The sequence below is a fragment of the Macaca nemestrina genome, chromosome 19 (genome assembly GCF_043159975.1).
Source record: "Macaca nemestrina isolate mMacNem1 chromosome 19, mMacNem.hap1, whole genome shotgun sequence".
Taxonomy (NCBI): domain Eukaryota; kingdom Metazoa; phylum Chordata; class Mammalia; order Primates; family Cercopithecidae; genus Macaca; species Macaca nemestrina.
In genome coordinates this window covers 60062570-60090487 of record NC_092143.1, presented here as the reverse complement: position 1 = coordinate 60090487, position 27918 = coordinate 60062570, and the positions used below count along the sequence as shown (strand labels likewise).

General features: G+C 46.3%; 2 pseudogenes; both read left to right on the top strand.

The window, feature by feature from the left end:
* Window positions 1-58: 58 nt before the first annotated feature.
* LOC105498218 (6-phosphogluconate dehydrogenase, decarboxylating pseudogene) lies at window positions 59-22505 on the top strand (annotated as a pseudogene).
* A 1787-nt stretch (window positions 22506-24292) lies between these two features.
* LOC105498251 (epsin-2-like) lies at window positions 24293-27239 on the top strand (annotated as a pseudogene).
* Window positions 27240-27918: the final 679 nt, after the last annotated feature.

Sequence of the window (27918 nt, the reverse complement as noted above, 5' to 3'; positions counted from 1 at the left end):
CTGTGACGGAAGCTCCCCCACCCACTGGGCGGGGCGGGGCTACAAGTGCGGTGGGCGGGGCCGGGGGCAGAGAGAGGTGGGCAACTCTAGGCCAGGTTCTCTAGCTCGCCCTTGGCAGAGCGGAGCTGAGAGCGACCTGCTAGCGGCCCGCGGAACCTCGGGACGGGTGCTGTCGCAGTGATGGAGGCGCACGCTCGTTTTCCACGCAGGCCCGGCCTTTTTGACGTCCCTAAGGCTCTCTCGCTGGCTGTTGTGGGCAACCGATGCGGTTGGTCGCGCTGCTTCCTACGCTCGCCGGCGGAGCAGTGAGTTGCACCTGCTCGGGGAGAGGGTGTGGATCTCTCGGAAGTGCTTGGGGTTTCCCTGAAGCGGACCTGAACAGACCGTGTATCCTTTAAATACAGCCATGCTTTTAGAAACGGACTGTCACTTTATGTGGACTTAACCATTGAACAGAATGTGTGCTGTTGTGAGTGCTGCAATTCACTAGCGTGTAATTGCGCTACTGCATTTTTGTTGGTCGCAGGGAAAGGGTGTGCCTGCAGATGTCTGCGTGGTTCGTCCTCAGCCTCTTCCTTTTTGCACTCTGCTAGGATCTTTACTTACTGGTGGTGGAGGTAGGGGAAGCCAGTATTTTTATGTACTGTGTACTGTCCTGAACCAGCTTTCATTCCTAACTTTTCAAACATTGTTTTAAAGGGGGGAGGGGGCGGAAAGGTCAATGGTGTGTGCCTTGTAAGTAAAAGTGAATGAAAAGAATTTTACTAATGTGTCACTCAATTGTTTTGAGTTCCTTCTGTATTGCATGCCAAAAAGATAAGGCAGGGAAAAATGTATCATTCTGTCATGATTTTATGGTGCTTTAATTAAAGGAGTCTTCCCCAACGTCAATGTCTCAAAATTTTTCGACTTCTTGACACCCTCAGGTTTTTAACTATGGTAATAATTTATGACAAGTAAGATGTAGGCTTCTCATGTAAGTTGATAAATGGGAGGTAGGAAGGCATAGTAGGACATATTGATGGCATGCATTGGCTACAGATTAATTTATAAGAGTGTCCATCACTTTAGGAGATTTATTTGCCAAAGTTAAGGACGATCCCGGGAAACAGGTCTATGCCTTTCTTCGAAGATGATTTTGAGGGCTCCAATTTTTTTTTTTTTTTTTTTTTTTTTTTTTTTTTTTTTTGAGACGGAGTCTCGCTCTGTCGCCCAGGCTGGAGTGCAGTGGCCGGATCTCAGCTCACTGCAAGCTCCGCATCCCAGGTTTACGCCATTCTCCTGCCTCAGCCTCCCGAGTAGCTGGGACTACAGGCGCCCGCCACCTCGTCCGGCTAGTTTTTTGGTTTTTTTAGTAGAGACGGGGTTTCACCGTGTTAGCCAGGATGGTCTCGATCTCCTGATCTCGTGATCCGCCCGTCTCGGCCTCCCAAAGTGCTGGGATTACAGGCTTGAGCCACCGCGCCCGGCCGAGGGCTCCAAATTTAAAGGGGAATGGGCGGGATATTGAGAAGCACACAGTTTTCGTGTAAGCGGGGGGGCGGGGGGGGTTAGGAGAAAATAGTAATTCTTGCCTTTGTCTGACTCAGTGAACCTGCATTTTTTACATAAGATGACATAAAAGGGGCAGAGGAAAAATGTGGGAATCTGCATTTTTCATAACAGACAAAATTGGGTAGGGGAACAATCAGATGTGCATTTGTGTCTGGTGGGCTGGGATGACCACCTGTAAAGATAAGCTATCAATTTGCATTGCCATGAAGTTTTAACAGCACACTAAGGATTTCCTTATGGGCAAAATATGGGGGAGACGTGTAGCTTTTCATCTTGCAGCCATCTTATTTAGGAACCAAAAGGGGGAGGCAGATTTGCCTGACCAGTCCCAGCTTGACTTTTCCCTTTGGCTAAATCAGTTTGGGGTCCCAAAATTTAATTTCCTTTTGCAAGAGATAACATCTGCTAGTTAAGGGTCTGGAAATTCATTTCCTTGAAACTATCTATGTCTGGAAATTATATTAAATCCCTAGGGGTACACACAATCCCTTTTCAATGCTTCTGATACACTTCCTTACCCTTTATAATGTGAGAATCTCGTATAATTTAGTGTGACTCAGGTTGTAAGATTACATTTTTTATAACAGGACTCCTAAATGCAAACATACTATTTATCCTAGTACTCTAAAAAGTTTCAAAGGCCATTTGTTTTTATGCTGAAAGTAAAAACAGCTGAATTAGACTGTTTGAAAAGGAATTTCAATGGTAATTTAGCCAAAATAGATTTTTCTGAGATATAATTCACATGCCATAAAATTTACCCCTTCAAATAAGTGTACAATTCAGTGGTTTTCAGTTTATTCCAAAAGTTGTGTGACCATTACTACTATCTAATTCCAGAACATGTTCATCCCAAAAAGAAGCCTGGTACAGGCTTTTATCATTCTGCACCCTGCCACGCCCTCCAACCCCTGGCAATCACTAATCTACTTTCTGTCTATGTAGATTTACCTATTCTGGACATTTCATATAAGTGAAATTGTATAATATTTGGCCTCTGTACACATATTACTACACTTAGCAATATGTTACGTGAATCATTACTTCACTCCTTTTTATGGCTGAGCCTAAATGGGTTTTTGTCTTATGCATTGACTTTGCAGGGTTTTTTTGGGTTTTTTGTTTGTTTGTTTTTTAATATGTAGAGATGAGGGCTCACTGTATTGCCCAGGCTGGCCTCAAAATCTGGGCTCTAGTGATCCTTCTGCCTCAGCCTCCCAAAATGGTGGGATTGCTGGTATGAGCCACGGCACCCAGACTCACTTCACAATCTAATACCACACCCATACACAGTGTTTCCAGTGAGTAACTTCACTGTGTAAATCTACTTCTTTCATAATCTATCCTGGTCTCTTCTTTCTTTTGGCAAGGTACTGTTTGAACTGTGGAAACACCTTAAAGTCTCGATGATACTGAGGACTAAACTCTAACTTTTTTCCCCCTCTTCCCCGAATTCCTATCTAAGTGGCCTGTGGAGTCACACTCTACAAACCATAAAATGTTATCAAATTGGCCGGGCGCGGTGGCTCACGCCTGTAATCCCAGCACTTCGGGAGGCTGAGGCAGGTGGATTGCGAGGTCAGGACTTCGAGACCAGTCTGACCAACATAGTGAAACCCATCTCTACTAAAAATACACAAAAAATTAGCCAGGCGTGGTGATGTGCACCTGTAATCCCAGCTACTCAGGAGGCTGAGACAGAAGAATCACGTGAACCCAGGAGGCGGAGTTTGCAGTGAGCCAAGATAGTGCCACTGCACTCCAGCCTGGGTGACAGAACAAGACTCTGTCTCAAAAAAAAAAAAAAAAAAGTTATCAGATGGGTTTTATGTAAACTTACATAAAATGGTTTACTTTCCAACTGGACTCTGGCATAACATCACATGACAAAGGAAATCAAAGTATTTTACCTCAAAATATATTTCTTTGCTGTATTTTGAAATGTCCCTGCAAAGCCATTTTGTGGGGAGAGAGGTAATTCCATCTGTTAAGCATCTCTGTTGGCTGGGTGCAGGGTCTGACACCTGCAATCCCAGCACTTTGGGAGGCCAAGGCGCATGGATCACCTGAGGTCAGGAGTTTGAGACCAACCTGGCCAACATGGTGAAACCCCATCTCTACTAAAAATTTAGCCAGGCATAGTGATAGGCACCCATAATCCCAGCTACTCAGGAGGCTGAGGCAGGAGAATCACTTGAACCCAGGAGGCAGAGGTTGCAGTGAGCCGAGATTGTGCCATGGCACTCCAGCCTGGGCAAGAGCAAAATACTCCATCTCAAAAAAAAAAAAAGAATCTCTATTAACATAACTGGGTGTCTTCCCCCTTCCAGGCCCTCCCAATTCTGAAGAGATTAACTGAGAGTCTAGCCCCTTTTACAGGTCAGAATAGGAAACATTTGCCATCTATTGTCTCTATGGATGGCCACCTAGGAGACTTCATCTACATAATACGAACCTTAGTGTCTACCACCCCTTATCTTAATCCAGGCATTCCTTTATGTTTATTCCAGGTCTTTAAATAGTAACTTCACTCTCAACCAATTGCCAATCAGGAAATCTTTTAATCCACCTTTGACCTATAAGCTCTCCCCCAAACCCTCTTCAAGTTGTCCCATCTTCCCAGACCAAACCAGTGTATGCCCCAGATGTACTGATTGATGTCTTATGTCTCCCTAAGTTGTATTAAAACCAAGCTGTAACCCAACCGTCTTGGGCACATATTCTCAGTACCTCTTGGGACTGTGCCTCAGGCCTTGGTCACTCATATTTTGTTTAGAATAAACCTCTTTAGGGCTGGGTGTGGTGGCTCACACCTGTAATCCCAGCATTTTGGGAGGCCGAGGTGGGTGGATCGCAAGGTCAGGAGTTCAAGACCAGCCTAGCCAACATAGTGAAACCCTGTCTGTACTAAAAATACCAAAAATTTAGCCGGGCATGGTGGCGCATGCTTGTAGTCCCCTACTTAGGAGGCTGAGGCAGGAGAATCACTTGAACCTGGGAGGTTGAGGTTGCAGTAAGCCAGGATCACACCACTGCACTCTAGTTTGGGCAACAGAGTGAGACTTTGTCTCAAAAAAAGAATAAACCTCTTTAAATGTTTTAAAGAGTTTGATACTTTTTTGGTTGACAATATTTACTGTGACCATAGTAGCAGACCTTTTTGTCAGGATTCTTTCAATGTCAAAACAAAGCAAATTAGGCCAGGCACACGGTGGCTCATGCCTGTAATCCCAGCACTTTTGGAGGCCGAGGCAGGTGAATCATCTGAGCTCAGGAGTTTGAGACCAGCCTGGCCAACATGCTGAAACCTGTCCTTACCAAAAATAAAAAACTTGGCCAGGCATAGTGGCATGTACCTGTAGTCTCAGCTACTTGGGAGACTAAGGCAGGAGAATCACTTGAACCTGGGAGGTGGAGGTTGCAGTGAGCCAAGATGGCTCCAGCCTGGGCAAAACAGCAAGACTCCATCTCAAAAACAAAAAAAGCAAATTAAATTTATACTTGCTTCAGCAAACTAGAGAATTTAATGGCTCAAACTACAGGCAGAGGTGGGATAAAAGTCACAGGAAAGAAGGAAGAGCTGCAAAAATAATGGCTTCAAAGATCAAAGGCCAGGACTTGTTACCAGCAAGTCTTTCTTTTTTTTTTTTTTTTTTTTTTTTTTTTTTGAGACGGAGTCTCGCTCTGTCACCCAGGTTGGAGTGCAGTGGCCGGATCTCAGCTCACTGCAAGCTCCGCCTCCCAGGTTCACGCCATTCTCCTGCCTCAGCCTCCCGAGTAGCTGGGACTACAGGCGCCTGCCACCTCGCCCGGCTAAGTTTTTGTATTTTTAGTAGAGACGGGGTTTCACTGTGTTACCCAGGATGGTCTCAATCTCCTGACCTCGTGATCCGCCCATCTCGGCCTCCCAAAGTGCTGGGATTACAGACTTGAGCCACCGCGCCCGGCCTCCAGCAAGTCTTTCTATCTCTAGTTTCTAATTCTGTTAGGCTTCCTTCTTCAGGAAGCCTCTGTCTACATGATAGAGTTTGCCTACATCCCCACATCATATTGTTGAGGCTCAGAATGTCGACAAAAAGAGTCAAACTCTGTAAAACATTTTAAGATACTTATTCTGAGCCAAATATGAGCGACCATGAGGTCCTGAGAACATGTGCCCAAGGTGGTTGGGCACAGCTTGGTTTTATACATTTTAAGGAGGCTTGAGACATCAATCAAATACATTTAAGAAATACACTGGTTTTAAGGGAGGAGACCACCCCTCATATTGTCTTATGCCCAATTTCTGCCTCCAAAGAAAGAAGTAAAAACTAAAAGGCAGAAATGAAATGCACAGGCAGACAGCCTGGTGCCGCGCCCTGGGCCTGGTTGAAGATCGACCCCTGACCTAACCGGTTATGTTATCTATAGATTCCAGACATTGTATGGAAAAGCACTGTGAAAATCCCTGTCCTGTCCTGTTCCATTCTGATTACTGGTGCATGCAGCCCCTAGTCAGGTACCCCCTGCTTGCCCAATCGATCACGACCCTCTCACACGGACCCCCTTAGAGTTGTAAGCCCTTAAAAGGGACAGTATTGCTCACTCGGGGAGCTCAGTTTTTGGAGACATGAGTCTTGCTGAAGCTCCTGGCCAAATAAAGCCCTTCCTTCTTTAACTCGGTATCTGAGGGTTTTGTCTGTGGCTTGTCCTGCTACAGTTTGATCCCAAAAGATGGGACAACTCAGTCGGGCAAGGGGATTGGGTTACCAAGCACTTTCTGGTTGATAAATGGTTGAGTTTGTCTAACTGGGATTCGTCCGCTGAGATCGCACCACTGCACTCCACCCTGGGAGACACAGCAAGACTCCATCTCAAAAGACAAAAAACAGAAAGGGAATGTTCAGGTTAAGATAAAAATTGTGGCCAGATGCAGTGGTTCACACCTGTAATCCCAGCACTTTGGGAGGCTGAGGTGGGTGGATCACCAGGTCAGGAGTTCGAGACCAGCCTGGCCAGCATGTTGAAACCCCATCTCTACTAAAAATACAAAAAAATTAGCCAGCAGGGCATGGTGGCATATGCTTGTAATCCCAGCCACTCAGGAGGCTGAAGCAGGATAGTCACTTGAACCCAGTAGGCGGAGGTTGCAGTGAGCCAAGATAGTGCCACTGCACTCCAGCCCGGGCGACAGAGCAAGACCCTGTCTCAAAATAAAAAAGAAAAAGAAAAAAAAAAAGATAAAGATTGTAGAGATCAAAGTTCTTTTTAAGTCTTATAGTGACTGCCCTTAGAGACAGTAGACGACAAATGTTTCCTATTCAGATATTTGTTAATCTCTTTAGGATTGGGATGAGAAAGAACTAGCTATGCTAATAGAGATTTTTTTTTTTTTTTTTTTAAGATGGAGTCTCTCTCTGTCACCCAGACTGGAGTGCAGTGGCGCGATCTTGATTCACTGCAACCTCCGCCTCCCAGGTTCAAGTGATTCTCCTGCCTCAGCCTCCCGAGTAGCTGGGACTACAGGCACCGGCCACCATGCCCAGCTAATTTTTGTATTTTTAGTACAGACGGGGTTTCACCATGTTAGCCAGGATGGTCTCGATCTCCTGACCTCGTGATCTGCCCGCCTCATCTCCCAAAGTGCTGGGATTACAGGTGTTAGCCACTGTGCCCGGCCAGAGATTCTTTATAGATGCAAAATTTCTCCCACAACTAACAGCTTTGCAGGGCTGTTTCAAAGTATGGCAAAGAAACATGTTTTGGGGTAAAACATTTTGATTTTCTTCTTTGTCTCGTAATGTTATGCCAGAGTGAAGCTGGAAAGTAAGTTACAATATATAAGGTTAAATAAAATCCATTTGTTGAGAATTTATGATTTGTAGGGCACGACTCCCCAGACCCTTCAGATAGGAATTTGGGCAAAATTTAAAAAATCTGAGTTTAGTCCTCAGACATCAATACCTCAAAATAAGGTGTTTTGACCTGCTGAACTGAAGAAGCTGCAATATCTGTTTGACCCACCCTCCCCCATTGAAGTTAAAGTTCTTTATTTACCTAAGATCCAGACCTACCAAGGAAAACTATTATTTTTTTCTCCCCCTCCCTGTAATCTCATCTATTGCAGAAAGTAAGACCCAGATGTACCCACACCTGAACAGACCCTTTAACAAGTATAATGACTGTCTCCAAGGATCATTTGCATTTCAAAGAGAACTCTTTACACATTAATTTCTGTTTTCTGATCCAGTCCTTCTCCCCAGTAATCATTTAGTGCCCCGCAACATAATTCTTGTCCTCACTCCCATAACCTGTTTTGCAAGGACTTAATGCTCCCATTCTTTCTGTAGCCTCAAGATGGTATATAATTAGACAGGTGTGGTGATTCTTGCCTGTTGTCCTAGCTACTAAGGAGGCTTGGGCAAGAGAAACACTTGAGCCCAGGAGTTCAAGGTCACAGTGAGGTGTGATCCTGCTACTGTACTCCAGCCTGGGCAACAGAGCCAGACCCCATCTCTATTTAAAAAGAAAAAAAAAGGAGATGGTATATAAGCTTCTGTAACTAACTGAGGGGGTGAGTGGTCATGCTGAAGTTTCCCAACTATACATGTTAAATACATTTGTGTGGTGGCCAGGCATTGACTTATGCCTGTAGTCCCAGCATTTTGGGAGGCTGAGGCTGTCAGGCCTCTGAGCCCAAGCTAAGCCATCATGTCCCCAGTAACCTGCACGTATACATCCAGATGGCCTGAAGCAACTGAAGATCCACAGAAGTGAAAATAGCCTTAACTGATGACATTCCACCATTGTGATTTGTTTCTACTCCACCCTAACTGATCAATGTTCTTTATCATCTCCCCCATCCTTAAGAAGTTTCTTTGTAATTCTCCCCACCCTTGAGAATGTACTTTATGAGATCCACCCCCTGCCCCCAAAACATTGCTCTGAACTCCACCGCCTATCCCAAAACCTGTAAGAACTCATGATAATCCCACCACCTTTGCTGACTCTCTTTTCGGACTCAGCCCGCCTGCACCCAGGTGAAATAAACAGCCATGGTGCTCCTTTCCCCACTCCTCTTTCCTTAAAAACAGCCCTAGAAGTTGCCCCCACACTGGCTTTCCCTAACTCATCCCAACCCTCTTCATTACACACAGCCAAAGTGCAGGGCTGTGTGATCAGAGTTCTTATACAAGAACTAGGACCACGCCCTGTAGCCTTTCTGTTCAAACAACTTGACCTTACTGTTTTAGCCTAGCCCTCCTGTCTGCGTGTGGTGGCTGCTGCTGCTGCCCTAATACTTTTAGAGGCTCTCAAAATCACAAACTATGCTCAACTCACTCTCTACAGTTCTCATAACTTCCAATATCTGTTTTCTTCCTCACACCTGACACATACACTTTCTGCTCCCCGGCTCCTTCGGTTATACTCACTCCTTGTTGAGTCTCCCACGATTACCATTGTTCCTGGCCTGGACTTCAATCCGGCCTCCCACGTTATTCCGGATCCCCCATGACGGTCTCTGATCCACCTGACATTCACCCCATTTCCCCATGTTTCCTTCTTTCCTGTTCCTCACCCTGATCACACTTGGTTTATGGATGGCAGTCCCACCAGGCCTAATCACCACTCACCAGCAAAGGCAGCCTATGCTATAGCATCTTCCATATCTATCATTGAGACTACTGCTCTGCCCCCTCCACTACCTCTCAGCAAGCCGAATTCATTGCCTTAATTCAGGCCCTCACTCCTGTAAAAGGACTACGTGTCAATATTTATACTGACTCTAAATATGCCTTCCATATCCTGCACCACCATGCTGTTTTATGGGCTGAAAGGTTTCCTCACTACGCAAGGGTCCTCCATCATTAATGCCTCTTTAATACAAACTATTCTCCAGTCCGCTTTACTTCCAAAGGAAGCTGGAGTCATACACTGCAAGGGCCATCAAAAGGCATCAGATCCCATCACTCAGGACAACGCTTATGCTGATAAGGTAGCTAAAAAAGCAGCTAGCATTCCAACTTCTATCCCTCATGGCAGTTTTTCTCCTTCTCATCTGGCCCCTCCCACCTACTCACCTGCTGAAACTTCCACCTATCTCTTCCCACACAAGGCAAATGGTTCTTGGACCAAGGAAAATACCTCCTTCCATTCTATTCTATTGTCATTTCGTAACCTCTTCCATGTAGGTTACAAGCCGCTAGCCTGCCTCTTAGAACCTCTCATTTCCTTTCCATTGTGGAAATCTATCCTCAAGGAACTCACTTCTCAGTGTTCCATCTGCTATTCTACTATTCCTCAGGGATTATTCAGGCCCCCTCCCTTTCCTACACATCAAACTCAGGGATTTGCCCCTGCCCAGGACTGGCAAATTGATTTTACTTACATGCCTCGAGTCAGGAAACATGTCTGGGTAGACACTTTCACTGGATGGGTAGAGGCCTTTCCCACATGGTCTGAAAAGGCCACCCCGGTCATTTCTTCTCTTTTGTCAGACATAATTTCTCAGTTTGGCCTTCCCACCTCTATACAGTCCAATAACAGACCACCCTTTATTAGTCAAATCACCCAAGCAGTTTTTCAGGCTCTTGGTATTTAGTGGTTCCTGGTTTTACCTCAAACTGCCACCCTTAAGTCTCTCTTTAAGTGGATAGAAGATCTTCAGTGACAAAGTACACTCCAATACTTTCACCCTGATGAAGTCCTAGTCTCTACTTTTATACTCTTATTCTTGTTCCCGTTCTTATGCCACCCGCTACCTCTCCCCAGCTATCTCCACCACACTGTCAATCTCACTCTCTCCTAGCCGTTTCTAATTCTTCTTTAACAAACAATTGCTGGCTTTGCATTTCTCTTTCTTCAATTCTATGAGGCCCTGACTTACTCACTGCTAAGAAAAAAAAAAAAGGGGGGAAGGAGGGGACTCTGTATGTTTTTAAATGAAGAATGTTGTTTTTACCTAAATCAATCTGGCCTGGTATGTGACAACATAAAGAAACTCAAGGATAGAGCCCAAAAACTCACCAACCAAGCAAATAATTAGGCTGAACCCCCTTTGACACTCTGTAATTGGATGTCCTGGGTACTCCCAATTCTTAGTCCTATAATACCTGTTATTCTCCTCTTATTCAGACCTTGTGTCTTTCGTTTAGTTTCTCAATTCATACAAAACCGCATCCAGGCCATCACCAATAATTCTATATGACAAATGCTCCTTCTAACAACCCCACAGTATCACCCCTTACCCCAAAATCTTTCTTCAGTTGAATCTCTCCCACTGTAGGTTCCCATGCCGCCCCTAATCCCTCTCGAAGCAGCCCTGAGAAACATCGCCCATTATCTCTCCATACCACCCCCAAAACTTTTCACCACCCCTACACTTGACCACTATTTTGTTTTATTTTTCTTATTAATATAAGAAGACAGGAATGTCAGGCCTCTGAGCCCAAGCTAAGCAAGCCATCATGTCCCCAGTAACCTGCACGTATACATCCAGATGGCCTGAAGCAACTGAAGATCCACAGAAGTGAAAATAGCTTAACTGATGACATTCCACCATTGTGATTTGTTTCTACCCCACCCTAACTGATCAATGTTCTTTATCATCTCCCCCACCCTTAATAAGTTTCTTTGTAATTCTCCCCACCCTTGGGAATGTACTTTGTGAGATCCACCCCTGCCCCCAAAACATTGCTCTGAACTCTACCGCCTATCCCAAAACCTATAAGAACTCATGATAATCCCACCACCTTTGCTGACTCTCTTTTCGGACTCAGCCCGCCTGCACCCAGGTGAAATAAACAGCCATGGTGCTCACACAAAGCCTGTTTGGTGATCTCTTCACACAGACACGTGAAACAGAGGCAAGGGCTTCACATGAGCCCAGGAGTCCAAGACCAGCCTGGACAACATAGCAAGATGCTGTCTCTACCAAAAAAAAAAAAAAATTAGCTGAGTGTGGTGGTGCACACCTATAGTCCCAGCTACTTGGGAGGCTGAGGTGGCAGAATCGCTTGAACCCAGGAGGTTGAGGTTGCAGTGAGCTGTATTCATGCCACTTCACTCCAGTCTGGGCAACAGAGAAAGACCTTGTCTCAAATGAATAAATAAATAATAGACGTGTATGCCTTTTCTCCTATTAATCAACCTGCCTCATGTCAGTGATTTTCAGTGAACCTCCAGGGGTCCTGGAAAGGATCAATATATCAATCCCAGGGAAGGCCTCTGATTTTCCCTGCGTGTATCACAAGCCTTTCTTGAGGACTAAACTCTGATTTTATCTTGCCCAAATTCCTAAGGAGTCTGGGAGTCATGCCCTACAAATCCTAAATTATCATCAGATGGGTTTTATTTAACCCTATATATCATAATTTACTTTCCAACCTGACTCTGACATAGCGTTACGAGACAAAGAAGAAAATCAAAATATTTTACCCCAAAACATGTTTCTTTGCCATACTTTGAAATGGCCCTGCAAAGCTGTTCTTTGTGGGGAAAACTTGCATCTGTAAAGAATCTCTTTTTTTTTTTTTTTTTTTTTGAGACTGAGTCTGGCTCTGTCGCCCAGGCTGGAGTGCGGTGGCCGGATCTCAGCTCACTGCAAGCTCCGCCTCCCGGGTTCACGCCATTCTCCTGCCTCAGCCTCCCGAGTAGCTGGGACTACAGGCGCCCACCACTTCGCCCGGCTAGTTTTTTGTATTTTTTAGTAGAGACGGAGTTTCACCATGTTAGCCAGGATGGTCTCGATCTCCTGACCTCGTGATCCGCCCGTCTCGGCCTCCGAAGTGCTGGGATTACAGGCTTGAGCCACCGCGCCCGGCCAAGAATCTCTATTAACTCCTGGCCAAAATGGTGAAACCCCGTCTCTACTAAAAATACAAAAATTAGCTGGATATGGTGGCGCACGCCTGTAGTTCCAGCTACTGGGGAGGCTGAGGTGGGAGAATCACTTGAACCCAAGAGGCAGAGGTTACAGTGAGCCAATATCCCGCCACTGAACTCCAGCCTGGTGACAGAGGAGACAGTCTGGGGCGGGGTAGGGGGGTGGGGATAATCTCTGTTAACATAGATCTTTTTCTTCCAGACCCTCCCAATCCTAAAGAGATTAACTAAAATCTGAATAGGAAACATTTGTCACCTATTGTCTCTAATGGCACCCACTATAAGACTTCAAAAGAACTTTGGTCCCCACAGTCTTTATCTTAACTTAAACATTCCCTTTCTAGCTATCCCAGGTCTTTAGACAAACTCAACCAATTGTCAACCAGAAAATGTTTAAATTCACATAGCCTGGAAGCCCCCCTGCTTTGAGTTGTTCTGCCTTTCAGGACCAAACCAATATATTTCTTAAATGTATTTGATTGATGTCTCATGCCTGTCTAAAATGTATAAAACCAAGCTGCATCTGACCACCTTGGGCACATGTTCTCAGGACTTCCTGAGGGCTGTGTCACGGGCCATGGTCACTCGTGTTTGGCTCAGAATAAATCTCTTCAAATATCTTACACGGTTTGACTCTTTTTGTTGACACCCTGAACCAATCGATTTCCAGGTAAATGGGTGATATTACTGGCCAGGCATAGATCATATTTTCATTCCTGTAGGCAGGGACATAGAAACTATGATGAGTAAAATGGGAATGGGAAAGTTTACTGGCTAAACAAAAGCAATACCCATCATATACCACAAACTACCCACTGGCTTCTCAGCATACCCACACACCCTTCTTCCCATATATGTGATTCTAAGAATGCTGCTAAATAGTAATTATCCCCTTTAAAACTGAAAATAGGGCCGGGCGCGGTGGCTCAAGCCTGTAATCCCAGCACTTTGGGAGGCCGAGACGGGCGGATCACGAGGTCAGGAGATCGAGACCATCCTGGCTAACACGGTGAAACCCCGTCTCTACTAAAAAATACAAAAAACTAGCCAGGCGAGGTGGCGGGCGCTTGTAGTTCCAGCTACTCAGGAGGCTGAGGCAGGAGAATGGCATAAACCCGGGAGGCAGAGCTTGCAGTGAGCTGAGATCTGGCCACTGCACCCCAGCCTGGGCGACAGAGCCAGACTCCGTCTCAAAAAAAAAAAAAACTGAAAATAGGCTTATCCTGCATCCAAAGGAAAACAAGCAAAAAATCACATCCAGCCAGGCACAGTGGCTCACGTCTGTAATCCCAGCACTTAGGGAGGCCAAGGCAGGCAGATCACGGGGTCAGGAGTTTGAGACCAGACTGACCAGCATGGTAAAACCCCATCTCTACTAAAAATACAAAAATTAGCCCGGGCTCGGTGGCTCATGCCTGTAATCCCAGCATTTGGGGAGGCAGAGGTGGGCAGATCACAATGTGAGGAATTCAAGACCAGACTGACTGACATGATGAAACCGCCGTCTGCCTAAAAATACAAAAATTAGGCCGGGCTCGGTGGCTCATGACTGTAATCCCAGCACTTTGGGAAGCCGAGGCAGGTGGATCATGAGGTCAGGAGTTGAAGACCAGCCTGACCAACATGGTGAAACCCCGTCTCTACTAAAAATACAAAAGTTAGCTGGACATTAATCCCAGCTACTTAGGAGGCTGAGGCAGGAGAATCACTTGAACCCGGAAGGCAGAGGTTGCAGTGAGCTGAGATCGCGCCATTGCACTCCAGCCTGGGTGACAGAGTGAGACTGTCTCAAAAAAAAAAAAAAAAAAAATCACATCCAGTCACCATACCCAGTTCCAAAGTGAGGGATGTCTTGAGGATGTGTACTCTTCTTGGTCAGGTCTTCACGGTCCTATTTCAAATGACTAAATTTTAAATAAAAACAACCCCATTTCATCTCAGTCCAGACCTTAAAAATAAAATAAAATAAATTAAAACAACCCCAGTCAACAGTGGAAGAATACAGGACAATCTTAATACCATATTTTAAAGGAAAGACAATTTACAATGGCCACTGGACAAGGACAGCAAAAATTCATTCTCCAGTCAGTGGAATGAATCTTGTGGTCAAACTCATCTACCTCCAGTCCTGCTTGCTAGGAGGATATCCCTTAGTCAATATCCTCCAAGGCCATTCCTAAGAGAGATGGGAAAGACAGAGGTAGAATATTCTCTTTATTTCTGCACCTACTTCTTGTTTGCAAAACTGTAATGACTTGGGAATGATCATAAAGGATTTTCTAGAGTAGTTGGAGACAAAAATCAATAAGGAACAGATCTTCTTTCTAGCTTATTGGTCTACCATCTTCTAAGATGTTATTCTCTTCTACAGGATTAAAGCTGAGTCACTGCCCCGTCTGCTTTCTGGCCTGCAGGAATAGGGAAAAGAGAATGAAAAAGTACATGCCTAATGGTTTAAAGTCAAATCACAGCCAGGCGCAGTAGCTCACACTTGTAATCCTAACACTTTGGGTGGCCGAGGCGGGCAGATTGCCTGAGCTCAGGAGTTCAGAACCAGCCTGAGCAACAGGGTGAAACCTCGTCTCTACTAAAAGATACAACAAAATTAGCCGGGCTTGGTGGCGGGCACCTGTAGTCCCAGCTACCCGGGAGGCTGAGGAAGGAGAATTGCTTGAACCCAGGAGGCGGAGATTGCAATGAACTGAGATTGTGCTACTGCACTCCAGCCTGGGTGACAGAGCCAGACTCTGTCTCAAAAAAAAATTTTTTTTAATTTTAAAAAGTCAAATCATAGAAATGCCATTCAATAACTTCAGTCAATCCCACTGGCCTCAGTGAGTCTCATGGACACACCTATCTCAAAAATAGGCTGGAAAACAGGCCCAAGGATTCTGTTGCTAAAGGAAAAGGAGAAGAATGAATGTGGGATAATAGTTAGGGATCGTCACCACACTTTATTAGGAATGAGGTACCCAGCAAGAGGTATTTCCTTGGGGTCTAGGATATCACATTACTTGTCTGTTTCTCTGAATCATCTGGCATTGGGCCCTGCTTGCATCACATGCTCTTTGGACAATTTATCATGTCCAGTAAAAGCGAGAAGCTGTGATTAGCCAGGTTTGGTCATGTGCCAGCCTTCAAGGCCAAGAGGACAGGGCCTGTCACTAAAAGAGAGGAAGCTTGCTGGACAAATTAATAACAATAATACAAGCAATTAAGGACCTCTTTTCCCAGTACTGAAGATGAGACTGTTTCTTTCTCTCCTCAAATGGAAGAATCGCATCAAGTATATGCTATGCCAGTATATAGTTTAATATAATTTTTTTTTTTTTTTTTCAGATGGAGTTTTGCTCTTGTTGCCCAGGCTGGAGTACAATGGCACGATCTTGGCTCACTGCAACCTCCACCTCCTGGGTTCAAGCAATTCTCCTGCCTCAGCCTCCCCAATAGCTGGGATTATAGGCGCATGCCCCCGCCCCCCGGTTAATTTTTGTCTTTTTAGTAGAGACAGGTTTCACCATATTGGCCAGGCTGGTCTCGAACTCCTGAGCTCAGGCAATCTGCCTGCCTCAGCCACCCAAAGTGCTAGGATTACAGGCGTGAGCCACTGTGCCTGGCCTGAGTCTAGCATTATTTATCTTTAAGCTTAGAAAGTTGGGACTAGATTTCTTATATTCATTTACATGTGAAGCTCTGAGTCTGTCATTCTTTTCTTTAAAAAAAAAAAAAAAAAAGTATCTTCTTCCTAGAGATCAACACCAACCAGATATTATTCCCACTGCTTTTTTTTTTTCTGAGATGGAGTTTCGCTCTTGTTGCCCAGGCTGTAGTGCAATGGCGCGATCTCTGCCCACCGAAACCTCCACCTCCTTGGTTCAAGCAATTCTCCTGTCTCAGCCTCCTGAGTAGCTGGGATTACAAGCATGTACCACTATGCCCAGCTAATTTTGTATTTTTAGTAGAGATGGGGTTTCTCCATGTTGGTCGGGATGGTCTCAAACTCCTGACCTCAGGTGATCTGTCCACCTCAGCCTCCCAAAGTGCTGGGATTACAGGCGTGAGCCACTGTGCCCGGCCCGGCTAACTTTTTGTATTTTTATTAGAGACAGGTTTCTCCATGTTGGGCAGGCTGGTCTCGAACTCCTGACCTCAGGTGATCTGCCCGCCTCTGCCTCCTGAAGTGCTGGGATTACAGGCATGAGCCACCGCACCGGCCAATAACCGTACATTTTAAGAGTACGGCTAAAGAGTATAGCCTCGGGAGCTTGAGGCAGGAGAATTGCTTGAACCGGCGAGGCTGAGGTTGCAGTGAGCCGAGATAGTGCCAATTCACTGCAGCCTGGGTGACAGAGTGAGACTTCGTCTCTAAATAAATAAATAAAATAGTATAATTGGCTTGTTGGAGGGAATGGATACCCCATTCTTCATGATGTGCTTATTTCACATTGCATGTCTGTATCAAAACATCTCATGTACCCCATAAATATATACACTTATGTATCCACAAAAATAAAAACTAATCAATAGAAAAAAGAATGCAGGATGAAGACAAGGGACAAGGAAATGAAGACGTATTCTCATGCTGATCACATTTATCTGTGGGAGTTTTCAAACTAGTTGCTGGAAGTCAGGCTGTGAAAAACATCTTAAGTTTTTTATATATATATATATATATTTTTTTTTTTTTTTTTTGTAGACAGTTTGACTCTGTCACTCAGGCTGGAGTGCAGTGGCGCAATCTCGGCCCACTGCAACCTTCACCTTCCGGTTCAAGGGATTCTGGTGCCTCAGCCTGCCGAGAAGCTGTGATTACAGGCGTCTGCCATCACTCCTGGCTAATTTTTGTATTTTTAGTAGAGACCAGGATTTCACCATGTTGGCTAGGCTGGTCTCCAAGATCTGACCTCAGGTGATCCGCCCACCTGGGCCTTCCAAAATGCTGGGCTTATGGGAGTGAGCCATCGCTCATGGTGTTAAGTGATTCTTTTTTTTTTTTTTTTGAGATGGAGTTTTGCTCTTGTTGCCCAGGCTGTAGTGCAATGGCGCCATCTAGACTCACTGAAACCTCAGCCTCCCAATTAGCCAGGATTATAGGCGCCTGCCACCATGCCTGGCTAATTTTGTATTCTTAGTAGAGAGGGGGTTTCGTCATGTTGGTCAGGCTGGTCTCGAACTCCTGACCTCTGGTGATCCACCCGCCTTGGCCTCCCAAAGTGCTGGAATAACAGGCCTGAGCCACTGTGTTCAGCAAGTGACTGTTTTTTTTGTTTCTGTTTTTTTTTTCAAGATGGAGTTTCACTCTTGTTGCCCATACTGGAGTTCAATGGCACAATCTCGGCTCATTACAACCTCTGCCTCCCAGGTTCAAGCGATTCTCCTGCCTCATCCTCCCAAGTAGCTGGGATTACAGGCATGTGCCACCACGCCTTGCTAAATTTTTGTATTTAGTAGAGATGGGGTTTCACCATGTTGATCAGGGTGGTCTTGATATCTTGACCTCGTGATCTGCCTGCCTCAGCTTCCCAAAGTGCTGGAATTACAGGCGTGAGCCACTGTGTCCAGCCTACAAGTGATTCTTAAACAAAAGTCTTATGATTCCAATGTCAGAAAACCTGTCGGTAGGAACAAAGGGGATGCAAATCAATTCTTTTATTTATTTATTTTTCTTTCTTTTTTTCTTTAAATTTCCTTCCTCAGGTTAAAGCAAATCAATTCTTAAACAGCCTTACAACCCTAACTTCAGAAATCCTATCTATAAGAACAATGGGAATACAAATTGTCAGTACCTGGTGCTACCTAAATTTTAGCAACAAGGAAGTGGGCCAAAGTATAGCCTGATTAACACTTAGTTATAACTACATATCTGTCCAGAACCCTACATGGAATTCTTGTCAATCCTGTGGGGGTGGTTTCACATATATATGTGTGTGTGTATATATATGTGTGTGTATATATATATTTACATATATAATCCTTTTAATATGTTGTTGGATTAAATTTACTAATCTTTTGTAAACAATCTTTGAGTATGAGGGATATTAGTATATTATTTTATTTATTTAATTTTGTAATATATTTGTCTAGTTCGTGGTTATTAAGGCCACATAAAACAAATTGAGTAGCCAGGTGCAGTGGCTCACGTGTATAATCCTAGCCCTTTGGAAGACTGAGGCGAGAGGATTGCTTGAGCCCAGGAGTTTTAGACCAGCCTGGGCAACATGGCAAGACCTAGTCTCTACAAAAAATGTTTAAAAATTAGCCAGGCCTGGTAGTGCACGTCTGTGGTCCCAGCTTCTCAGGAGGTTGAGGCAGGATGATGACTTGAGCCCAGGAGGTCAAGGCTCCAGTGAGCTGTGTTCACACTACCTTGGGCAAGTGAGTGAGATTCTGTTTCAAGAAAACAAAAAACAGCTGGGTGCGGTGGCTCATGCCTGTAATCCCAGCACTTTGGAAGGCCGAGGCAGGTGGATCACCTGAGGTCAGGAGTTCAAGATCAGCCTGGCCAACATGGTGAAACCCCGTTTCTACTAAAAATACAAAAAAAAAAAAAAAATTTAGCCAGGCGTGGTGGTGGGTGCCTGTAATCCCAGCTACTTGGGAGGCCGAGGCAGGAGAATCATTTGAACGTGGCAGGCAGAGGTTGTGGTGAGCCTAGATTGCGCCATTGCACTCCAGCCTGGGCAACAAGAGCAAAACTCAGTCTCGAAAAGAAAAAAGAAAAGAAAAGAAAAGAAAAGAGGGAGGGAGGGAGGGAGGGAGGGAGGGAGGGAAGGAAGGAAGGAAGGAAGGAAGGGAGGGAGGGAGGGAGGGAGGGAGGGAGGGAGGGAGGGAAGGAGGGAGGGAGGGAGGGACAAATTGGGGTTGAGCTCAGTGGCTCACTCTTGTAATCCCAGCACTTTGGGAAGCCAAGACAGGAGGGTCACTTGAGCTTAGGAGTTTGAGACCAGTCTGGGCAACAGAGGGAGACCCCATCTCTAAAAACGAGGAGTTGTTCTTTTCTCCTCTATTTCTGAAAGAGTTTATATATGATTGATGTTATTTCTTTCCTGAATATTAAAAAATTTTCAGCACTGAAACTGGAGTTTTCTTCACAGAAATATTTTTTTCTTTTTTGAGAGAGGGTTTTGTTTTGTTTTGTTTGTTTTCAGACAGGGTTTCACTCTTGTCACCCAGGCTGGAGGGCAACGGCCCGATCTCAGCTAACTACAACCTCCACCTCTCAGGCTCAATCTATTCTACTGCCTTAGCCCACCGAGTAGCTGGGACCACAGGCCCACACTGCCACGCCTGGCTAATTTTTGTATTTTCTGTAGAGACGAGGTGTCATCATGTTGCCCAGGCTGGTCTTGAACCCCTGGGCTCAAGTCATTGACCCACCTTGGCCTCCCAGAGTGCTAGGACTACAAGCATGAGCCTCCGTGCCTGGCCTCTATATTTTTCATAATGTCAATACTCTTAAAACAAAAAGCTAAATTTAGATAGAAGTTATGCTATCACATGAAATGACAGGAGCTAGGGTTCTTTTTTTTTTTTTTTTTTTTTTGAGAGGGAGTCTCACTCTGTCGCCCAGGCTGGAGTGCAGTGGCGTGATCTTGGCCCACTGCAAGCTCAATCTCCCAGGTTCATGCCATTCTCCTGCCTCAGCCTCCCGAGTAGCTGGGACTACAGGCACCCACCACCATGCCCGGCTAATTTTTTGTATTTTTAGTAGAGACAGGGTTTCACTGTGCTAGCCAGGATGGTCTCGATCTCCTGACCTCGTGATCCGCCCACCTTGCCCTCCCAAAGTGCTGGGATTACAGGAGTGAGCCACTGCACCCGGCTCTTTTTTTTTTTTTTTTTTTTGAAACAGGGTCTCGCTCTATCACCCAGCCTGGAGTGCAGTGGCACAATCACAGCTTATTGCGCTTAAACCTCCCAGGCTCAAGTGATCCTCCCACCTTAGTTTTTCCGTTTTTCCTCCCTCCCTCCCTCCCTTCCTCCCTCCCTCCCTCCCTCCCTTCCTCCCTCCCTTCCTCCCTTCCTCCCTTCCTCCCTTCCTTCCTTCCTTCCTTTTTTTTTGGAGAGACAGGGTCTCCTTATGTTGTGTGGCCTGGTCTCAAACCTCTAGGCTCAAGCACTCCTCCCACCTTAGCCTCCCATCGTGCTGGAATTACAGGCATGAGTCACCACACTCGGCCTAGGGTTCTTCTTTTTGGGTAAAATGACTTCACAGCACTTCCTATTATCAATTTTAAAGATCAGACTCGTCCTCCGTGCCTCGCCGCTCTTCGGTTCTGCTCTGTCCACCACCACGGCCCAAGCTGACATCATGCTGATCTGATTGGCAGTCATGGACCAGAACTTAATTCTGAACATGAATGACCACAGTTTTGTGGTCTGTGCTTTTAATACGACTGTCTCCAAAGTGGATGATTTCTTGGCCAGTGAAGCAAAGGGAACCAAAGTGGTGGGTGCCCAGTCCCTGAAAGAGATGGTCTCCAAGCTGAAGAAGCCCTGGCAGATCATCCTCCTGGTGAAGGCCGGGCAAGCTGGGGATGATTTCATCAAAAAACTGGTACCATTGTTGGACACTGGTGACATCATCATTGATGGAGGAGATTCTGAATATAGGGACACCACAAGACGGTGCCAAGACCTCAAGGCCAAGGGAATTTTATTTGTGGGGAGCGGAGTCAGTGGTGGAGAGAAAGGGGCCCGGTATGGCCCATCGCTCATGCCAGGAGGGAACGAAGAAGCGTGGCCCCACATCAAGACCATCTGCCAAGGCATTGCTGCAAAAGTAGGAACTGGAGAGCCCTGCTGTGACTGGGTGGGAGATGAGGCAGCAGGCCACTTCGTGAAGATGGTGCACAACGGGATAGAGTACGGGGACGTGCTGCTGATCTGTGAGGCATATCACCTGATGAAAGACGTGCTGGGCATGGCGTGGGACACAATGGCCCAGGCCTTTGAGGATTGGAATAAGACAGAGCTAGACTCATTCCTGATTGAAATCACAGCCAATATTCTCAAGTTCCAAGATGCTGATGGCAAACGCTTGCTGCCAAAGATCAGGGACAGTGCGGGGCAGAAGGGCATGGGGAAGTGGACCACCATCTCCGCCCTGGAGTACGGTGTACCCATCACCCTCATTGGAGAAGCTGTCTTTGCTCAGTGCCTGTCATCTCTGAAGAATGAGAGAATTCAAGCTAGCAAAAAGCTGAAGGGTCCCCAAAAGTTCCAGTTTGATGGTGATAAGAAATCATTCCTGGAGGACATTTGGAAGGCCCTCTACACTTCCAAGATCATCTCTTATGCTCAAGGCTTTATGTTGCTAAGGCAGCACTACCTACTTTGGCTGAACCCTCAATTATGGTGGCATTGCCCTGATGTGGAGAGGGGGCTACAACATCAAAAGTGTATTCCTAGGAAAGATAAAGGGTGCGTTTGATCAAAACCCAGAACTTCAGAACCTCCTACTGACAGCTTTAAGTCAGCTGTTGAAAACTGCCAGGGCTTCTGGTGGCAGGCAGTCAGCACTGGGGTCCAGGCTGGCATTCCCATGCCCTGTTTTACCACTGTCCTCTTCTTCTATGACAAGTACAGACACGAGATGCTTCCAGCCAACCTCATCCAGGCTCAGCGGGATTACTTCGGGGCTCACACCTGTGAACTCTTGGCCAAACCAGGGCAGTTTATCCACACCACCTGGACAGGCCACGGTGGCAATGTGTCATCCTCGTCATACAATACCTGATGATGCTGCTGCTGTCACCCTCCACGATTCCACAGACCAGGACATTCCATGTGCCTCATGGCACTGCCAGCTGGCCCTTTGCCCTATTTTCTGTTCAGATCTTTTTTTTTTTTTTTGAGACGGAGTCTCGCTCTGTCACCCAGGCTGGAGTGCAGTGGCGCGATCTTGGCTCACTGCAACCTCTGCCTCCCAGGTTCAAGCGATTCTCCTGCCTCAGCCTCCCGAGTAGCTAGGACTACAGACACATGCCACTGCACTCCACTAATGTTTGTATTTTTAGTAGAGATGGGGTTTCGCCATGTTGGCCAGGCTGGTCTTGAACTCCTGACCTCAGGTGATCCACCCGCCTCGGCCTCCCAAAGTGCTGGGATTACAGGTGTGAGCCACCACGCCCGGCCCAGATCTTTTTTAAAAGTGTTGTAAGAGACTCCTGAGGAAGGCACACAGTTTATTTGTAAAGTAACTCTGTGAGAGCCACCGTGCCCTCTGTCCTTGCCTCTTGGGACTGACCAGGAGCTGTTCCTGTGTGTGGGAGTGGGAACCACCTCCTTGCAGCAGTGGCTTCCTTGTGCCCCATGTGCTGGTGGGGTTGCCATCACACAGACAGGAAGGGTGTTTGTGCGCTCTGATCAGTTGGAACCTCTGTCTCATGTGGCTGAATTCCCTTTTTCCTTTACTCAATAAAAGCTACATCAGACTGATAAAAAAATAAAGATCAACACTGACCGTCCCTGGGTAGACAATTGAGGTAGTTTGGATAATTTAGTTCTTTCTTTATCCACTTTTATTGCTGATCCTCTAGTTTCAAAAATAAGTAAACTTAAAAATAAAACGAAAAAGGCCAGGTGTGGTGGCTCACGCCTGTAATCCCAGCACTGTGGGAGGCCAAGGTGGGCAGATCACTTGAGGTCAGGAGTTTGAGACCAGCCTGGCCAACATGGTGAAACCCTGTCTCTGCTAAAAAATACACATATTGTCTATGGCCATACCACCCTGAACGCGCCTGATCTCGTCCGATCTCGGAAGCTAAGCAGGGTCGGGCCTGGTTAGTACTTGGATGGGAAAAATACACATATTAGGCTGGACATGGTGGCTCACGCCTGTAATCCCAGCACTTTGGCAGGCCAAGATGGGCAGATCAGAAGGTCAGGAGTTTGAGACCAGCCTGGCCAATATGGTGAAACCCTGTGTCTACTAAAAATACAAAAATTAGCCAGGCGGGTGGTGGGTGCCTATAGTCCCAGCTACTCGGGAGGCTGAGGCAGGAGAATCACTTGAACCTGGGATGCGGAGGTTGCAAGTGAGCCGAGATTGCACCACTGCACTCCAGGCTGGGCAACAGATTGAGACTCCATCTCAAAATAATAACGCTGGGCGTGGTGGCTCACACGTGTAATCCCAGCACTTTTAGGAGACCAAGGTGGGCGGATCACACAAGATCGGGAGTTCGAGACCAGCGTGACCAACATGGAGAAACCCCATCTCTACTGAAAATACAAAATTAGCCAGGTGTGGTGGCACATGCCTGTAATCCCAGCTACTTGGGAGGCTGAGGCAGGAGAATTGCTTGAACCCAGGAGGCAGAGGTTGCAGTGAGCTGAGATTGTGCCATTGCACTCCAGCCTGGGCAACAAGAGCTAAACTCTGTCTCAAAAAAACAAACAAAAAAATTAACCAGGCATTGTGGCACATTCTATAATCCCAGCTTACTTAGGAAGCTGAGGCAGGAGAATCGCTTGAACCCAGGAGGCAGAGGTTGCAGTGAGCTGAGATGGCGCCACTGTACTGCAGCCTGGGTGACAGTGAGACTTCAACTCAAAAAAAAAAAACAAAAAAAAACACAAAGAAACAACAACAACCAAAGAACAACCAATTTAGTTATAGTTATTTGGATAGTTCAGGCCAAAACAGGTCATTTGGCTTGAATTATATGGTTTCCTTTTCCCAGTTTAATTATTCTACCCTGCCTGGGTATGGATCCTCTTAAAGTTGCTGGCACAGAAAGGCAAATGAGAGGTAAAATGACTCAATTCACTAGATAAATTCACCTTGGACTTTAACTCACTGTATTAGTCCGTTCTCACAGTTTTTTTTTTTTTTTTTTTTTTTTTTTTTTTTTTTTGAGACAGAGTCTCGCTCTGCCACCCAGGCTGGAGTGCAGTGGCGTGATCTTGGCTCACTGCAAGCTCCGCCTCCGGGGTTCATGCCATTCTCCTGCCTCAGCCTCCCAAGTAGCTGGGACTACAGGCGCCCGCCACCTCACCCAGCTAGTTTTTTTGTATTTTTTAGTAGAGATGGGGTTTCACCGTGTCAGCCAGGATGGTCTCGATCTCCTGACCTCGTGATCCGCCCGTCTCGGCCTCCCAAAGTGCTGGGATTACAGGCTTGAGCCACCGCGCCTGGCCGTCACACTGTTAATAAAGACGTACCTTAGACTGAGTAATCTATAAAGGAAAGAAGTTTAATTGACTCACAGTTCCACAGGGCTGGGGAGGTCTCAGGAAACTTAAAATCATGGTGGAAGGGGAAGCAAACATGTGCTTCTTTACATGGCAGCAGAAAGGAGAAGGAGGAAGCCACTTATAAAATCATCAGATCTCGTGAGAACTGACTTCCTATCAGGAGAACAGGATGAGGGAAACCATCCCCATGAGTCATTTATCTCCACCTGGTCCCGCCCACACACGTGGCGATTATGGAAACCATAATTCAAGATGATATTTGGGTTGGAACACATCCAAACCATATCAATCACTTTTCATTTAAAACTATGTTTATAAAGACACCAAAGGGCACAAAAGTATTAATGATATATGTAACCCAAAGTAAGCTCTGGGTATTTACTTTTGCTTGAAGATTATGGTTTACATGTGTAAGCAATGCTGTAGAGATTATCAGACTATCAGAAGACGGAATCCCTATGCCAGTCTTCCTCATTCATTCCTTGGGCAACTCCCTTAATCTACATATATCTAAATTCTCCAATTTTTTTAAAAAAAGATGATACATATCTAAATATTATATTTACTTTTGTCCATTGATTTAAAATTCTGAAAACAGAGCCAGATGCGGCGGCCATGGCTCCACGGGCTCCGGTAGCTTCCGCCTCCCCAGCGCTGGTGGCACACCCACAACAGCCTGGAGGAGCAGAGGATACTGCAAGGCATACAAATGAAGAGACACATAGACCAGGTATGGGAGAAGAAATGCAGAGCTTCCATGCCATACCTAGGTGCCACCCTCCAGGAACCTTCATGTGTTCAGCCATCCAGAAGCTTCCTGAACCTGTCCTTTTGTGTTTTTATGGAGGTTTCGTTATGGAGACACGATCGACTAAATGATTGGCCATTGGTGATCAACTTAACCTTCAGTCCCCTCCCGGGACTGATCCTGCCTTGGTCTTTCTGGTGACCAGCCTCATCCTGAAGCTGCCTAGGGGCTGCCAGCCCTCCGTCAATCATTCACAGGCAAAAAGACATCACTGTGGAGATTCCAAGGATTTTAGTGTTCATTTCTGTGTCGGGCACAGTGCTAGTACTAGGTATTCACTGGTGATGAGGCAGATGGAGGTTACCAAACTTGGCCGGAGCCTCATGTAACAGACATGGACTTCACTGTAGCCTGGTCATGGCTTCCAGCTTTTTGGATCTGAGGCTCCAAAGGAGGAAATGACCATTCAGGGATCTTGCTCCAGCTCAATTATGGAAAGTGAACCTTCACAGGGTGTGCACTTACCAAGGATAGGAAAGTTTCTCTCTTTGAAGGGATTTAAATGTGTAACGAAGAAGAATGATGACTTTATCAGATAGCAGATGAAAAACATTGTGAACAATTACTCAGAGGCAGAAAGCAAAGTTTGGGAAGCCACCTCCAATGACCCATGGGGCCCGTCCAGCTCTCTGATGACCAAGATTGCGAACCTGACCTACAACATGGTGGCCTTCTCGGAGATCATGAGCATGGTGTGGAAGCGGCTCAATGACCATAGCAAGAACTGGCAGCATGTGTACAAGGAGCTGCTGCTGCTGGACTACCTCATCAAGACAGCTCCGAGTGTGTGGCCCAGGAGTACTGTGAGAACATCTTTACCATCCAGACCCTGAAGGACTTCCAGTACATTGACCAAGATGGCAAGGACCAGGGCATCAACGTGCATGAGAAGTCAAAGCAACTGGTGACCCTCCTCAAAGATGAGGAATGGCTGAAGGCTGAGAGGGCCCAGGCTCTCAAAACCAAAGAGCACATGGCCCAGGTTGCCACTGGCATGGGCAGCAACCAGATCACCTTTGGGCGAGGCTCCAGCCAGCCCAACCTCTCCACCAGCCACTTGGAGCAGGAGTATGGCAAGGCCGGGGATCCCCAGGCTCCTACCATGGCTGTGAGTAATGGAAGTGCTTCTCACCCTTTGCCAGAGCAGCAGCAATGGGTGACAGGTGGGATGGGTGTCCCTGGGCTTAGGGAGCGGTGGCCCCCACAGAGCTTGAATCTGTCCTCAGTACTGAGCCTTTGGCAGCCCAGGCAAATTGTCCTTGGTCTGGGTTGAGTTTTGGTTATGAAGGGACTTTTAGCCCCTTGGCTGCTCTGGTTCAGGGGTCTGTAAGGCCCTTTGCTACTCTGTGGGTCTCATTCTGTACATCTGGGCAGAAGGTGGGCAGAGGCAGGTCTTGTCTGCTTCCTCCTCAGAGTGGGTCTGGCAGCAAGGGTTGTCCTGCTGCACATCTGATGGGGAGTTGACTCTGGTAGACAGGAGGAAACAAATGCTCTTTCTTGGTTATCTTGTTCTTTGTTTGTTTGTTTGTTTTTTGTTTTGAGACAGAGTCTCGCCCTTTTGCCTAAGCTGGAGTGCAGTGGCACAATCTTGGCTCACTGCAAACTCCGCCTCACAGATTCAAATGATTCTCCTGCCTCAGCCTCCTGAGCAGCTGGGATTACAGGCGCCCGACGCCATGCCCAGCTATTCTTCATATTTTTAGTAGAGATGGAGTTTCACCATGTTGGCTAGGCTGGTCTCGAACTCCTGACCTCATGATCTACCTGCCTCGGCCTCCCAAAGTGCTGGGATTACAGATGTGAGCCACCGCACCTGGCTGATAATCTTGTTTTCTTTTTTTTTTTTTTTTTTTTGAGACGGAGTCTCGCTCTGTCGCCCAGGCTGGAGTGCAGTGGCACGATATCGCCTCACTGCAAGCTCCACCTCCCGGGTTCACGCCATTCTCCCGCCTCAGCCTCCAAGTAGCTGGGACTACAGGCGCCCGCCACCACGCCCAGCTAGTTTTTTTTTTTTTGTATTTTTAGTAGAGACGGGGTTTCACCGTGTTAGCCAGGATGGTCTCGATCTCCTGACCTCGTGATCCACCCGCCTCGGCCTCCCAAAGTGCTGGGATTACAGGCTTGAGCCACCGCGCCCGGCCAATAATCTTGTTTCTTTAATTTCAAATTAAATGTCTTTCCACTGACTGAAAAAAATAATAAATAAATAAATAAATAAAATTTGGAAACAGCAAGAAGATACTTTCTAAAAAGGTCTAAGGTTCTAATATTCTTCTCCTGTTCTTCAAACTCTGTGGTAAGTTAAGAAAACTTGGTGGGGCGTGGTGGCTCACACCTGTAATCCTAGCACCTTGGGAGGCCAAGGCAGGTGGATTACCTGAGGTCTAGAGTACGAGACCAGCCTGGCCAACGTGGTGAAACCTCATTTCTACTAAAAATACAAACATTGGCTGGGTGTGGTGGCATGCACCTATAATCCCAGCCACTTGGGA